Consider the following 16,720-nt stretch of genomic DNA (forward strand, 5'->3'; position numbering starts at 1 on the left):
GGATAACCACACCACGGAGGCGATGCTGCCACACCTGATCTGTCCCTGGTTTGTGACCCCACCCGTGGCACAGAGGGGACAGCAAAGCCCCGTGTGCCTCAGCCCCGCTGCCCCCTCACCCCGGCGACACCCGCGCTCCCCCCGTCCCCCTCGGCGTGGCCGGGGGGCTCCGCACGAGGGCTCTGGCTGCGGGGCCGCGGATGTCGCGATCTGCGCTGACACCGTGTGGCCGCTCCCCGCATCTCGCCCCGGCGCCCGGCGAAGCGGATTTCAGCCCAAACAGCCCCGGAACGTCCCCCGGAGCCACCTCTGGGCGCAGGCCAGCGTCACCCTGCGGAGGCAGGAGATGGCCCTTGTCCCGCTGCCCTGCCGGCCTCGCGCCTGGATCCCTGCATCCCCCCAAACGGGCCGGATTTGGGGCGCTTCCAGTGGTTCCAAATGAGCTGGATTCAGGACTTTTCGCGTGGTTTTAAACTCGGCTTGGTTTAAAACGAAACAGGGTCAATTTACGTAAGACACCAGAAGGGATTTTGACCGTGGGATTAGTGAGGCCCTGGCACAGGGTGCCCAGAGCAGCTGCGGCTACCCCTGGATCCCTGGAAGTGTCCAGGGCCAGGCTGGAGCACCCTGGGATAGAGGAAGGTGTCCCTGCCCACAGCAAGGGGGTGGAAGGAAGATGAGCTGCTGCAAAGGTCCCTTGCATCCCAAATCGTTCCGTGATTCCCCAGAAAGGCCTGCCTGGCCTGCGTCTCGCTGCTCCAGGATATTTCCAGTTCCCCCCGTTCCTGACAGGCAGCTGATGTGGGGAGGACAAGGACCTTTTACCTCCCCTTTGGGCAGGCACGAGGCTCTGGAGAGGAGCCTCGGAATTCAGGGACTCTCGGAAACAGCCCTTTCTCCTCAGCCTTTTCCAGCCGCCGGGATTTGGCAGGGAGGAGCCCGGCTCTTCCCGTTTGGGGGCAGGGCCGCGGACTTTGGGATGCAGGTGGATGGGGCTGGGGGCTGGAGACACGCAGGGCTGGAAAAAGAGGTTATTCCTGATTTCTCCAGCACAACCCCACGGACACAGGCAGGGAGCTCTTTGCCCAGCGCTCCCAAGCGGGGCAGAATTTTGGGATAAACCTCCCCTGGCCACGCCGGGAGCCCCGGGGGCGCTCGCTGTGCCCGGAGGGTGCCCATCCCCTGCAGGCCCCGGGGCAGGCGTGGAGTGGAGCCGAAGGAAGGCTTGGCGCTCAGGGAAGAGCCCCAACAATGCACAATGGGGCCATTTAAGGGACAACAAACAACTTTCTGCCCTGGGAGTTGGTCTCGTCGGAGTCACGGGGTGAGGCAGGGCATGAATGGGGGCTTGACTCGAGGGCGCCGGGCTTTGCCCCACCGCGGCCGCCGCGGATGCTCGCGCATTTATTCCTTGTCACAGGATCAGGGCCGGAGGAAGAGCGGGGACAAAAGCAGCGCCTTCGCTGTCCAAAAAAAAAAAAAAACCAACAAAAAACACCCCAGCACAAAACCGAAAAAACACCCAAAAAACAAAACCAAACAAAAATCAAAAAACCAAAGAAAACCACAGAAAACAACCAAACCAAAAAAACCCCCAAACAACAACAACAACAAAAGAGAAGGAAGGGAGAGAAAGGGATTTCAAATGGGAAAATATGAATATTCCAGGACTGAACCTCTCCCAGCAAGGCTGGCTTGGAGCTGGAGAGCTGGGGAAGCTCCTTTTCTGGGGAATTCAGGGCTCGGAGGGGACGTGGTAGGGTCGGGAAGCTGAAATCTGTGCCCTGTGGATTGGGGGGGTGTCTGTATCCAGCGCACCTCTGGGTCAGGAGCCTTTGGCCGGAGCAAATCCTGTGGGGAAAGGGGCTGCAAGGGCAGAAAGTTTGGGATGAAAGAGCTGCGGGATCTCCTGCTGCCTCCCTGGGCTCTGCCTCCAGCCCAGCTGGGGTTCGGTAGTAGCTCTGGGCGGGAGCCCTAACGAGGTGACAGGAAGACGGATCCTGCTGGAAACGGGGAACACGAGGGAAAGATCGCTTCCTCCCGAATTCCAGGCCTGGCTGCCAGATGGAGCAGGCCCGCGCTCTCCCTGGGAGCACAGCAGGGTGCCCGGGTGAGAGGTGCTGGGGCTCCCGGGCTCCGCCCTGCTGCATTCCCCGGGAACGAGCTGCGAGACTTGGAGAGCCCGCAGGAAAGTTAAAGGGTTTTGTTCCTGCAGTTCGGGAAGCTCAAAATAGAAATAATGCCGGAGGAATTAATAAAGACACCCAACCAGTCAAGCCAAAACTGAGCGAGAGCAGCACTGGGAGGGGAGAGTGGGGGGAAATGTGCTGGACTGGGATGTGCTGCCAGCCCTGCTTCCTCTGGGATTTGGCTTTTTAAGGATTCCAGTCCGGGTGTTGTAGGCCCGAGGCTGATCCCACAAGCAGCTGCTTCTATCCAAGGGAATCAGCACTGGGGGAAAGCCTTTGGTGTCCGTGAGCCCCACAGCCCACCTCCCCCCTCCCCCCTTCCCCCTCCCTTTGGGATCTGCGTGTGACGCTGCCACGAGAGGGGCCTGGACGCCAGCGGGACAATCCGGGGATGCTGCCAGCCCTGGAGCTGCTCCTCCTGCAGCTGCTCCGGGCGGGCGAGAGGTTAATGAGCGCAATTAACAGCGAACGCTCTAATTGCAGCCGTTCAGAGGGAGACTTTCCGAGCATTGGTTGTGCCCGGCGCGCTCCGGCGCCTGTCCCTTCATTAATGGGAATCGAGCTGTAATTAGTCGCTGCCTCATCCCGGCGCTGCCAGGAGGCCTCGGGGATGCGGCATTCCAGGCTGAGGGGTCCCTGGTAGATCCTGCCGCTCCCTCCTCACCTGAGTGAGGCGGAGTTTGGGGTGACTGAAGTAATTTTGAGGTAAAATCGACGGATTTGGGAGGGAAATCTGCTCCAAGCGAGGTTTGTGGGCACCCACAGCACACAAAGCCTTGACATCGCTCTGGAGCAGCAATTCCAGCAGGGATATTGGGATGAAGCTCTCTTCCAGGCGGAATTAGTGCCCGCACTGTCCAGGGTGGCACCGTGACAGTGCCCCAGAGCTCCAGCCCCGCTCCAGGTGGCACCATTCATCCAGGTTTATCTCCCCCATGGATCCGAAGCTTTTCCCCATCCATGCCCTTCCTTCCCGTGCATCCCACATGAATAATGGATGCTGGTGCAGCTTCCCATAAATCATCGCCGTTCCCTGTGCCATGGCTGCTTCGAGCGCAGACATCTGCATTTCAGACCACGGGGAACACGGAGAATCCATCTTTTCCCTTCTTCCTGGTGGGATCGTGGGCTAGGTGCCCCCCAAGGGAAGGGTGACTTCAACCCCATCCTTTGGCTTCCTTGGTTTCTGAGGCCAGAGAATGCGCGCTCCTGGCTTTTCCGTGTCGCTGGGACACATCCCGGGGCTGCTGCTCTGGGAGCTTCTTCCATGCGCAGCCGACGCCCAAGGTGTTCCTGGAAAGGCCTCGGGAGCTGGGAATCTCTTTACTCCCCAATGGAATTTGGGGATTGGAGGGAGGCTGGAGCTGGGTGGTTCCCAGCCTGGGAAGGGGTTGGTAGAGGCCCAAGCCACGCTTCCCTCCTTCCTTGTGGATCCATCCCTTGCCGTTGGGAGCAGCTGATCCCTCCTGCCAGCCAGGGCACACCCATCCACACCCCCATCTGCCTTGCAGAACAGATTTTCCGAGGAAAAGCCACAACATTCCCTTTCTGGCCCATCCTTTGGGGATCTACAGAGCGCGCCTTCCTTTCCCCGCCGGCGCACGCGCGGGTTCGAGGGATTCTCCCGCTCTTCCCTTTCGCCTCGGCTCGTCTTTTATCAGAAATCATTCGGAAACTTCTTCTCTTTTTCTGTAATTTATGGGCTTTTATTGCGGCGCCGGCACCGCGCCGAGGAGGCCGCTCTGAAGTGTTCTCGAGGCTCCCATTGTCCCTTATCGCGGGATTGTATCTCGCCACAATCCATCCGCAGCCATCCTTCGGAGGCGCGGGGCTCTCGCGCGAGGCCGCTTTCATCCAGGCGCTGACAGCTCTTGAACGCTTCATTACTCGGCGGCGGGGCCGGGAATTGTGATCATTAGGCGATTTTTCCAGCCCTAATCTGATTTTATAAACTGTTTCCTTCCAGTGTCTCCGGGCGGCAAACGCTAAATGCATCAGTCTGCCGAGATCCTGGCCGATAGCCGCCGCAGGAAAACCCACTCTGGACATCTCGGGGGGGGAGCAGCCCGGATGTTTGTCCTATATTCCCGCATCCAGAGGTTATTTAGGCTGGAATTCGCCCGGCAAAAATTCCCAACTCTAAACTCGTGCACAGCTGCGGCCCCTCAGGTGCATTTCGGGTTTGGTGGAGTGGCATTTGCACAGTTAAAAAGGGGGGGTGAAAGAGCAGGAAGGTGGAGATGTGTTTCCACATCCCACGGATGTGTTCCTGAGCGGAGTTTTTGGGAATGAGTGTCCTCTTTCCCCTCACAGCCACCGACATAGTGCGGGATCCCATGATGTTTCCTATTTAAAAACTTTGGTTTCTTCCTTTGTAACGATGGAAAACCCAACCTCCACGGTTCCTTTCCCCTCAGAAATTTGGGAGGGGCAGCCAAGCTGCTGGGACGGGGCTGGATCAAGCCAACGTGCTCCTTCGATAATTCCCTGCTCCTGGAATGTGTGGGACCTGGGGATCCATCAGGATTCCAGCCCTCCCTGCCCAATTTTGGGGTGGAAAGGTCACTGAACCCCAACGTGGCTCCGTCGCCTGCTGGGTTTGTGGCAGGGACATCGGGCTGGAGCCTCCCAGGTGTGACCCTTTCCCCGTTTTTTTAGAACCAGCCCAAATTCGCTCAGAGTTGGGCAGGGTGGGGAGGCTCCCTGGCCGCGTGTCCCTGGGATTCGGCACAGCCTCTCCTGCCCATCCCAGGGATAAGGAGAGCTCCAGAGGTCCCAACCCCATCCCTGTGCCCTCCTGTTCTGCTGTGGTTGTGTCTGCACACATCCCACTCCCCCTTCCAGAGGCGAGAAGAGTGAGGGGGATCCCGGGAAAGCAGAGTTTGGATCCCCAGGCTGCTTTTTAACCCCATATTTACTCCTAGAGGCAGCATTGGGATTAAACAAGGAGCACGCTGTGTCCATCCCCTCCTCCTTTGCCAGGAGGGGAAGCACGCCCCGCACCTCCAGCCCCCGTGGAAGGGAGGGAATGCTGGAAATCCGAGTGAAACTCCCTTTTTCTTCTCCCTTTGCCACAAAAGCTGGGCCGGGATGCTCCAGCCCCGCAGAGGGAGGCGGGCAGGAGGGGAGCGGGAAGGAAGGAGGTTTGATGTCTCACTTAGCCCGGCCGCCGCCAGCCCGCAGTGACAGGATCCAATAAAACCGTGTTGATCCAAAGCTTAGTCCGTGGAGCCGCTAATCCCGGGGCAGATGGCAAACAGATAACGGGGACACTCCAATTTCCCCCGCTTTGCTCGGGAAGAGGGAGGCAGATAAGGCAGCGCAGGGTAAACACCCGTGGCTGCTGCCAACACGGGAACAAATCCCGCTCCTCTGGAAGGGCTGGAGCGGCATTTCCCTGCGCGGGGCCGAGCTGGGAGCTCGGCGGTGTCACGGCTCCATCGCGGGCGCCGGGAATGCCGTGGGAAGAGGGAGATTGCCATCTCCCGGCGCGTGGAGATGCTGCAGTGCTGCTGGGAGCGGCCTGGCCGGGCTCGCATCCCGTGGGAGCACCCACATCCCACCCTCCGTGCTCTGGGAAGATCCAGTCCCCTCTCCCGGGTCTGTTTGTTTTCCCCCCACCGCCAGCTGCTGTCCCTGGGGGATGCTGTGCAGGGAGAGGGAGGAGATGGCGCCGGGTGGGGACATGGATTCCATGAAATGGAGTTCTGGGAAGGCCTTGGAGTGGGAGCATCCCCCAGGGGGCAGCGGGATGGGGCTGCTCCTCACGGGATGGAGATTCGGGATCTGGGAGAGTTACATCCCTCAGGGCACAGCGGGATGGGGCTGCTCCTCACGGGATGGACATCTGGGATCTGGAGCACTCCCTGAGCTGCTGGAAAATGCCCTGCCTGTCCCTTGCTCCACGGTGACCGTCCCCACGGCTGTCCCCGTCCCTTTCCCTCGGAGGGGACACGGATGGAACAATGGGGCAGAGCCGAGCATCCAGGTGGATCCAGGAACACCAAGCTCTGGCCTTGGATGCTGCGCCACGGATTTATCCCAGCTCGGCAAGGCAAATATTTGACGAGCCGCCCTTGTGTGTGTCGGCAGGGACACGGGGACACAGCCGGGATGTCCCCGGGACCTGTCACTTCCCACGGCTTTAACACTTCGCGAGCTTTGCCAGGCCGGGATCTGGGCAGGAAGGCCAGGCCGGGCAGGGCTGAGGGTCCCTGAGGGTCCCCGCTCTGGGGTTTGGTGGCACCAGCTGGGAAAGGGGCACCCAAAGGTGTCCTGAGGGCTGGGGCAAGGAATGGCTGGGGCAGGGAATGGCTGGGGCAGGGAATGGCTGGGGAGGGCCCCTTGGCGTCAGCTCTGCCGGCTGTCCCCTCCCGAGCTTTTCCTGCTGGGATGAGAGGATCCCCGGTAGCTCTGGGAAGCGGCACTAGAGGGAGCCTCCAGGCTGGCAGCTCATTCCGGCCTCTTCTCCCGGTTTCCCCCCCGCCTCTTTTCCCACTCCCGGAGACTTCCCAGTCGAGGATTCCGACACCTGAGCCGTCCAGGCACATCCTGCCTCCCATCGGAGCCATCCCAAAGCTTCTTCCCAGAAAACTCGCGCAGCCCTGAGCTTCTTTTCCCCTCCAAAACTATCTTTTGAAGGAAATTTACTTTCCTCCCTTACTTTAAAAACGTAAATCTTTGCTGAAAATGCACGGCTGGGGGGGCAGCACTGACAATCCATCGATGCTTCTAATTTTTCCAAAGAAACCCCGGTGAATTTCATCTCCACTCCCAAATTTCAGGTCTTTACATCTCCAAGAACGACGGCTGATAGGATAAAGGTGCCTCTTTCACCTCTGCTGGGCCGTTTTTCCTTAAATCCAGTAACACCTGAAAAAAAAAAAAAAAATCGCAAAACTTTTTAAAGTAAAAACCTGTATTTTTACACCTGTAAATATGGATATTTTAAAAAATTAAATATAAAGTTTACGTTTAAATTTTAGATGTTTAAATTACATTTAAATGCAATTTTTTGTTTTTTATTTGGTTGGGTTTTTTTCCCAGAGACTTTTAAAGAAATAAACAACTTTTCCTGCTTATGCTTGAGGCCGGCTTGGACAGGGCTCGGAGCAACCTGGGATCGTGGAAGGTGCCCCTGCCCATGGAATGGGGATGAGCTTTAAAACCCCTTCCCACCCAAGCTGTTCTGGGATTCTTTGCGGATTATTCTCCGTGTCCTGCTGAATCCAAGGAGCATTTTAGGAATTTAAAGGTCTATAACGTCAGGAACACCCTTATGGAGCAGCTCCAGCTCTCCCACACCTTCCGAGGGTCCTGTCGCCAGGAATTTTCACAGGCACACGGCGAGATGCCCTTCTGCACAGGGCATCCGGGTGGGATTTTTCCATGGAAAGGGCCGGGCTCCTCTTGCAGCAGCACTTGTGGCACAACCAGTTCCCCTGGGCGCCGAGATTGGCATCAAGTTTGAAGTTCGGGCGCTGTTGACAGAGACTCTGTCAACACAAAGGTGTTGAAGGACGGGATATTTGTGGAAGAAGTCACCGGGAGGTGAAAGATATCCCCTTCAGGGGGCCTCGTCCTGCTCGGCAGGCCCTGGCTCGCCGGGATTTTCCAGGAGAAGCCAGAGGCAGGGATGTGGTGGCTCCATCTCCTCCCGGGCCAGCGCAGCTGTGCCAACATCCCCCCGGGGATGGAGCGGAACCGGAGCCCTCAGAGAGCGGATCCATGCTGGAAAACGGCCTTGGAGGCTCCACCAGAGGGTGTTTGGGAGCCAGACATCCTAAATTAGGGATAGGGAATTGTGGCTCAGCTCAGTGTGGAGATACCACAGGGGCTGGTGGAAAGGGGGATTCCCTGTGTTCTCTCTGGCTCTTTTTCCTTCCTCCCATTCCAAATACATTATCCTGGGATATTTGCTCACCCTTCCTGGGCTCACCATCCCTCTTTTCCTGCCTCTGGAAGGGCTGTGGGAAGCACCCACAGGCAGGATGCTGGCCAAAGCCTCTCCAAAGAAAATCCCTCTGGACAGAGGGATAAGCAGCTCTGGAGCCTTCTTCCATGTGCTGGTGGCTCCCAGAGGGAGCCTCTTCCTTGGGATAGGGACACAGCTTGGGGTGTTGTCCCACTGGGAGGAAATGGAGATTTTGGGGGTTGAGACTGGCCAGGGGATGATGAAGAGGGTGGGCACGGAGCCATGAGGGCCAGAATGAGGGATGGATGGATGGATGGAGGGAGGGATGGATGGAGGGATGGATGGATGGATGGATGGATGGATGGATGGAGGGAGGGATGGATGGATAGGGATGGATGGATGGATGGATGGATGGATGGATGGATGGATGGATGGATGGATGGAGAGGGAGGGATGGATGGATAGATAGGGATGGATAGATGGATGGATGGATGGATGGATAGGGATGGATGAATGGATGGATGGATGGATGGGTGGGTGGATGGATGGATGGGGAGGGATGAATGGATGGATGAATGGAGGGATGGAGGGATGGATGGATGGATGGATGGATGGATGGATGGATGGATAGGGAGGGAGGGATGGATGGATAGGGATGGATGGATGGATAGGGAGGGATGGATGGATGGATAGGGAGGGAGGGATGGATGAATGGAGGGATGGATGGAGGAATGGATGGATGGATGAGTGGAGGGATGGATGAATGGAGGGAGGGAGGGAGGAAGGGAGGGAGAGAGGGAGGGAGGGAGGGATGGATGAATGGATGGATGGATGGATGGATGGATGGATGGATGGATGGATGGATGGATGGATGAATGGATGGATGAATGGATGGATGGATGGATGGATGGATGGATGGATGGATGGATGGATGGATGTCCCCTGCCACTCTCAGTCCCCTGGAAAGCTGCAGGAGCCACTCAAGCTTTTAATGGAGATGGGAAGGAATCCCGGAGGATTTGAACCACAGGGCTTTTTGAGGAAAACCATCCCTGCTCTGGTTTGTTGGAGGCTTTGTCAATCCCAGGGTGAGGAATTTTCCGCAGGGGAGCAGATCCCGTGGGGATCCCCGGCTCTGGGCCCCCTCTCCGTGCTGCTGCTTGGGGGCTGGGCAGAAGGAAGGAACTGGAGGTGTTTTCTCTCTCGGTCACTGGAGCAGAGACAATCCCGGGGCGTTGTGTCCTGCCGAGATAAGGATCAGGCAGCCGCTGTTCTCACCTCAGCCACACCGGGATCGGGTAACCCGGCACAAACGTGGCTTTCAGGCTTTCCTGGGCTCCTCCTTCCTCCAGGTGCCTCCTTTAACTTCCTTTTTTCCTTACTTCTCCCCCCTCCCCCCCCGTTTTCTGCCAGGATGGCCGCGGCCCCATGGAGCAGCACCCCCTCATCCCACAGCTCCTTCCCGGGCAGGCTGAGCCCTGCCACTCCCGTTTCGCAGTCCCGCATATCCCACTTAATGCGTTTCCTCTCCATCCCACGTCGTCCCCGCAGCAGCCAGGCCTGACCCTCGTCTTGTCTAAGCAGGGCAAGAACCCCATTAAAAACCCCCAAAACCTCCAGGCAGCTGTAAGGAGCATCGGGGCTGCTCCACGGTGTTGGAGTTTTCCCAGGGATTCACTGGCTGCCATCCCACCGTGCCCCTAATTGCATTGTTTCCGCTGATCCACGAGGAAATTATTTATGGGCACCAGGAGCCTGCCCGGCTTCCAGAGCCTTTCAACTTTACAGGAGTTTTCCATGGCCTTGTTTGCAGGTCCGGGTTATTTTTACCCCACAATTAGTGGGGGTTGCTTTCCCTCCCTCCCTCCCTCCCTGGCGGGGGGGTTGGGTCTCTCCCTCTCTCCCGGTGGGATGGGATGGGATGGAGAGGAGAGGGGCCAGCTTTGGCCTCAGCTCATTTCTCCCCGCTCCCCGCAGAACCAGATCCCGTTTGTCCTCTGCTCTCCTGGCCCTTGGCACGGCTGATGGATTCCCAGCCCCCTCTCGGAGTGGGGTTCCCAACAGGCACGTCCGTGCCCAAAGCAAACAATCCCCCCGGAATGGTGCTGGAAAGGCACATCCCAACCCCAAGCCTCCATTCCCCGGGAGCAGGAGCTGCTGGAGCGGGGGCTCCATCTCCTCTGGCTCCTTTCTAACGGGAACTTGACACTCAAAGCACTTCCACACCGGGAAATTTGCTCCGAGACGTGGAACTGCCCGGGATAAACCCCACTGCCAGCAGCTTTCCTTCCCATCAGGGGAGTCTCTCCAGGCCGGGCTCTGCTCCCCTTTAGGATCCTCCTGGCCCCCAACCCCTTTTCCAGGCCGCGGGAATGGCTGGGTACCCTCGGGAGGAGGGAACGCGGCCTCATCCCGGTCGCCTCCTGCCTGGAAGTTGTTTTCCGTGCTCACACGTCGGCGGGTTCGGGCACACAGAGGGTTTTTTTCGGGAAGAGAGCAGCCTGTGTGGCGGGAATGAACCATCTGAGGCTGCTTTGCGCGGCCCTTGGAGCGGGGCCAGGAGCGCAGGCAGGGAAAACGCTGGGAGCCTGCTTTAATTTAGTGGTGTTGAAGTGTTCGGCTGCAATTAAGCAGCTGCAAATTAAACAGAACCAGTCATTAGGGCTGGTGGGACAAGCCCGGCAGACCAGAGGAGATAAATTATTTCCAACGGGGAATGCCAGAGCCGGGATCGGGAGTGGGGATGGTTGCCCTTTTTAGCCGTCGTCTCCTGGTTTCAGGCAGAGGAATTTCATCCCGGGGAAATGAATCCCCGCGGGTGTTGGATCTCGGGGCAGGTAAGGAGAGGGAGAAGGAACGCTCCTGTGCTCTCCCAGTCCCTCCGTCCCAGGGAATTCCTTCCTCCCTGCCTGAGCCGGGTTTTAGCTGGCAGCGTTATTCCCGGCTGTTGACGCTCCCTTTCCCTGGATCCAGCTCCTCCCTCACGGAGGGATCCGGCTCCTGTGGGACCAGCGTCAGGTCACTCCCGGGTTTGTTCTGGGGGACAATGACCCAATCCAGACCGTGTCCTGGGGGAATTCCTGCAGCCCCTGGGCTGCTTTGGAGGAAGGATTTGGGGCAGGAATTGGTGCCTGGATGAAGGTGAAGAGGGGGACGAGCAGGATTTTGGGCTGGGAATCCCCCATCTCCCGTGGGGAAATCACGGCTGAGAGGGGAAGGATGGGGCAGGCTCTCCAAAAACTGCTGGCCGGGCTTATCCATGGTGTTTATCTGGATAATTCCTGGATGTCAGCGCTCCCAGGCAACGCAGGGGGTCCACCTGGATCCCTAAAACTCCCAGCATCCTGCAGGATTCTCCTCCAAGCCCAGAGCCAGGTAAGCCCAGAAATGCTCTGTTAAATCCCTCACCTGCCAGCAGGAGCAAGAGTTACTTAAGCCTGGCCTTAAAGTCAAGCCCGGGTTTTTAAGTGCATTCCTGGGATCTGTTGACGTGAGTGGGAAGCGTCTCCCTCGGCTGCAGCGGGATTTTGCCGGCCCGAAATGGAGTCCAGATCTCCCGAAATAGATACCCCCTGCTCCGGAGCCGCGGAACCACACGGAGCCCCGGGAACGCCCGCTCCCAGAAAAGGATCCAGCCCATTCATCTACCCGCATCATGTGTGTTAAATTCTCCCGACATCTCCCAGAATTCCAGGAAATAAATGGAAACCAGTGCCCGGAGAGCGGTGCCCCGGGATGAGTGGCAGGAGCATTGTTTGTGCGCAGCCTTTCCGAAGGGAGCTCCCCCATTTCCCTCTTGCCGGGACAAGATGTGAAGTTTCGTTCCCATTTTACCCCAATTACCGGCCTGGAATTCTGGCACGGAGCCCTCCCGATAACTCCAATATCCCGGGTGCTTTCCCTACAGGAGCAGCGCTGGGTTTAGGGGGGGGGAATTCTGCTGTGTTCTCAGTCCATGCTCCCCACCCCATTCCAAGGCTCCATCCCACCGCTGCTGTCCCAGGAGATCGACACCATTCACCTGATGGAAAACCATTTGAGCTTTTCCCAAATGAAATTTTCCAGCCACTTTCTCTTATCTGGGAAAAAACAAGCAAACAAACCCAAGTCTGAAACCTCAAATCTTTCTCAGCTCGGATTATCTTCGCTCAACCCCACACACCTGCAAAAAACCAAAAAAACAAAAAACCAAAAAACAAACCGGGAAAATCCCATTTTTCTCCAAAGAGGTTTTTCGCTCCTGGAGAAATCAGTGACAACAACTTATAAGGCCATAAATAATCGTCTTCTGGTTTATTTGGACGGTCTCCCGCAGATTCGGGGAGGCAGAGCAGGGAAGAAAAGTTCTTTTTTATCCCAGTCATCTTTAATTTTGAGGGCCTCGTGCAAGGAGGAGCTGCCAGGCAGGAGTGGGGAGCAGAGGGAGAAGGACTTCTGGGATGAAGGAATCGGCCGGAGAGGACAAGGCAGCTCTTCGCAGCTTTAAATCCCGTTTTAAGCCCCCCGTTCCCACACGGAGAAATAAGCGGAGTTTTGCTGGGTTTATTCGGGGAGGGGGGGGAGAAGGGGTTTACGATGGTTGTAGCATTCTCTGCTGCTCCCCTCGCCCCGCATTCTCACACCGAGCCGAGTTTCTGCGGGGAAATGAGCCCTGAAAAGAGTTCACCCGCCTCGAAATGGCTCCAAACCCTCGGGAAATCCTCCGCAGCCGCACCGCGGAGCTCCGGGATGGCTGGAAGGGCATCCTGGGCACAGCCCTGGGCTGGTGCCCTCGCCAGGGTCTCTGCAGTGTGGCACCAGCGGGAAGAGCTGCGGAGGGGACCTTGGAAAATCCAGGACTCCCAAATCCAGTTTTTATATGTTCAGTACTACCAAATCCAGTATTTGTTTATATGCTCAGCACTGTCAAATTCAGAACTACTGAATTCATATTCGGCCCGACAAAACGTTGGATAAAATCCCTCTCCACCATCAAGGCCAAAGGATCTTGAGGAAAACTATCGGGGGTGGGGGGGATTTCAGGTGTTTTCTTCCCCCCTTTTCTGGCCGAGCAGCAGGGCAGGTTCAGAGCCATCCCCGGGGAAAACAATTTATCCCGCTTTGCAGGCCACCCTCGTGTACATCCCACCCTTCCTCCAACAAGACCCGCTCAACAAGACGAGAAGATCCTGCACCAAACGGTGCCGGATGGATCCGTGCCCTAAAGCCTGACTCCAGCATTACCAAATCCCACGGGATCTGCTCCCAACTCTTTTCCCGGAGGAGCAGATTCCCTCCTCTTCCCCGCTCCCCGGACGCCCCGTGCCAAGGCCAGCGAGCTCCCGGTGCTATTCCAGCCTCCCCGAGGTGGCCGGGAGCAGGGATCCATTCCGCCCGGAAAACAACGGGGACGAACGGCTTCAGCAGCCCCCCGGCCCCAGCACGTGCGGGGCTGGTTTGCAGAGCTGGGCCGGGGCCCGGGAGCCGATCCCGCCTGGATTTACACCCAGGCCAAGGCTTCCGCGTGGGCTCAGCCTTAAGCGGGACTTTAATCCCAAGGGAAATGTTTGGGAGGGGGTTCCGTTTCTCTTTCGGAGCGCTGCGGGAGCCAGGGAATATTCCCCAGGGAGAGAGAGAGCTGCCAGCGCCAGGCTCCGTGGTCCGGGGGGCTTTTCCGGCCCCAAGGATTCCGTGATTCCGTGATCCCGGGGCATCTGAGGAGGAGACGAGGGCTCCATGCGGGAAGGAGCCGCTCGTGTCTCACGGCGCCTCCCGCTCCCTGGACGAGCTCCGGTTTTCCCGGGAATGCCGGCAGAGAGAGGCAGGAGCCTGGCGCTGTCCTGCCGCCACATTCCGTGCGGGATCCCGGCTCTCCAAGCTCTTTCCAGAGGCGGAGGCTGCTCCTGCCGGCCGGCCCCTCCTCGCACGCGGCTCCCAGATGTCCCGAGCAGGATTTGCAGGGAATAACCTCCGATCCCCCCTCCTTCCAGCCCCAGACTCCGCCGTTAACCGGGATTCTTCCCAAAATACTCGGCGTTTTTAAATACCACCCCCCTGGGAGGGAAAGGCGATCCCTGGGCGCAGGCACCTCCAGAGCTGCGGGATGAGGCTGGAGCTGCGCATCCCCGCGCTCCGCTCGGGGCATGGAACGAGATCCCAAAGCCACCGGAACGATTCCCAGGCGGAAAAGGAGCAGAAAATCCCGATAAAGAGAAAAGCAGGACGGCTGCACGCTGTTTATTACGGATTTTCATCGCTCCGTGTTGCCCTCGCACCGGCAACGTCTCCCACCAGGAATTTCGTATTTAAAGAATCCGCGATCCCGCTCTCGTTTTCACGTTGGGAATCTCCGATCGCGGAACGTAGAGGGTGTTTTTTGGGGGGGAAGAAAATAAAAATCCAAACGGCAAAACTCCCCGGGGGTTCGGTGTGGTTTTAATCCGGGGGGGAGGGGGTTTTACGGAGGAAAATCGCTTTTGACAAATATTATTGTAAATTATCAACATGTGGCCTTGACAGAGGTGCTCGGAGGGAGCTTCGGAGAAGGATTTTATTCTGCTGAGCCCTCAAACGCCCTTCCTCAGCAAGCGGGAATATGTTCTGGGATCATCCAACTCCTTGCTTTTGGGCAAAAGGCTGGAGAAAAAAATCCCGTTGGAATTGATTTTGTGATTAATTCAGGCTCAGGCATCCAGACAGAATTGCACTTACTGGGCGTTTTCAGAGTGTCTGATCCCATTGGATTCTCCAGTTTGGATTGATCCCGATGGAAAAGGAGCTGCATGAACTCCTGGAAGAGCCGCAGCATTCCTGAATCAGTAATTAACAACAACAACAACAACAACAACAACAACAACAACAACAACAACAACAACAACAATAATAATAATAATAATAACAATAGGATGGCAGTATTAGATAATAATATAACAATATGATATGTTATTGTTATTATATAATAATTTAACAGCACCATCTAATAAAATACGATGTTATTTAATTATTTTATAATAAATAATAGGGAATAAATCCTGGCGAAACACCCGGGAATCCCTACTCTTAACTATCCTAACCTCCAGCTGCTGCAGCAGAGGAACATCCTCGACATTCCTATCCCACATCCTTGATATTTCCATCCAATATTCCTGATATTTCTATTTTTAAATTTAAAAAAAAAAAAAAAAGCCTCCAGAGCTCCCTGCCCCGCTCGATTTCATTTAGCAAAATTAACGATGTAAAATCTCGCCTCTGTCACCCGAGGCTCTGCCCGGCATAAAAACACCCGCAAAATTCCGGCAGCTTTGGCAAAAACAGGGAAAATAGGGGTTTTAAAAAACTTTTCCACGCCGGATCGTGTTCAAGCGCAGAAAGAGGGGCTGGAGAAGGGAAAGAGGAGCCGGAGCAGACGGAAACCATCACGGGCAGGGCAGGGCAGGGCAGGGCAGGGAATGGCCCGGGGGGGGCAGGTTTGGGGTCCAGGCAGCGCCCGGTGCTGCTGCTGGAGCTCCGCAGGGAGCGGGACAGGGAGCAAATTAATTGGGATGTTCCTGCCACATCTCACCTGAGCGGCCGCGCCTTTCCTTTTCTTTCTTTTCCTCTCTTTCTTTTCCCTTTCCTTTCAATAATTTTCTATTTCCACTTCTTTTTCCTTAGTTCTTTTACTTTATCCCAATTAAAAAAAAATATTATTTTATTTTCTCTTTTTATTTCCCGCCTCCGTTTTCCTTCACCTTCTACCTCTCTTCCCTTCTTACCTTTTTTCCTGCCTCGCTTCCTCCTTATTTTGATTCCCCTCCTTCTCCTACTTCTCTTCCTTCATTTCCTCTCCGTTATTCCTCTCCCTCTTCATTCCCTTTCCGTTTCCCTCTTCATTTCCTTTCCATCCCCGCTGTATCCAGGCGCACATTCCCGCGGGGGCCGCATCCCGGTGGTGTCCCCCGGGTGCGGCGACGCGGGTGGGATCCGGGGAGCAGGTGGAGGATCTTTTCTTACCGGGATCTTTTCCTCCGAAAAGCCTCATCCCCAGGGAGAGGGGGATGCTCCAGCGCCGCGGCTCCTCCGGGGGGAAAAGGCTCCTCCGCTGGCTGCAGGGGACCCCCAGACCTCCCAGAAAACCCATCCCGAGGGATCCGCGGGGCTGGGAGAGCCGCACCTGCCTTCCCCGGCCGCTTCTCGATCGCCGCCTCCCCGCGGGCTGCGGCGGCCGCTCCCCGGGCTGAGCGCGGCGAACTCATCGTGCCGGGGCTGCCACGGGGTGGGCACCGCGGGCGGGGGGCACCCGCGGGACCCCCAGCCCTGGGCGAGGCTCAGCCCCCGTTTAATCGATCCGCTCCCTTTCCCCGGGGCTTCCTCCAGCGCTCGGGCCCCGCTTGGACTCGGTGCCACGGCTCGGGCCCGGGGCTGCCCTTCGTGCCCCCCGCCCGCGCTGGGGGACACGGCGGTGACCGGCGCTGTCCTCCCCTCCCCCACGCGAGCCCCCCGCTTTAAAAGCCCCGCAAGGAGGGGTCTTTCCACGCGCTGCTTCCCCCCCGAGCCCCCCACCCTTCCAGCCTTTTGCGGGAAACACTCACGGTCTTCCCACCGAGCTCTCCATGAGGGGGGGGGGCAAAAAATCCCGGGAATCCCGCGGCCACTCGCC

This window comes from Aphelocoma coerulescens, chromosome 3, assembly GCF_041296385.1.
Source record: "Aphelocoma coerulescens isolate FSJ_1873_10779 chromosome 3, UR_Acoe_1.0, whole genome shotgun sequence".
NCBI classification, from domain to species: Eukaryota; Metazoa; Chordata; class Aves; order Passeriformes; family Corvidae; genus Aphelocoma; species Aphelocoma coerulescens.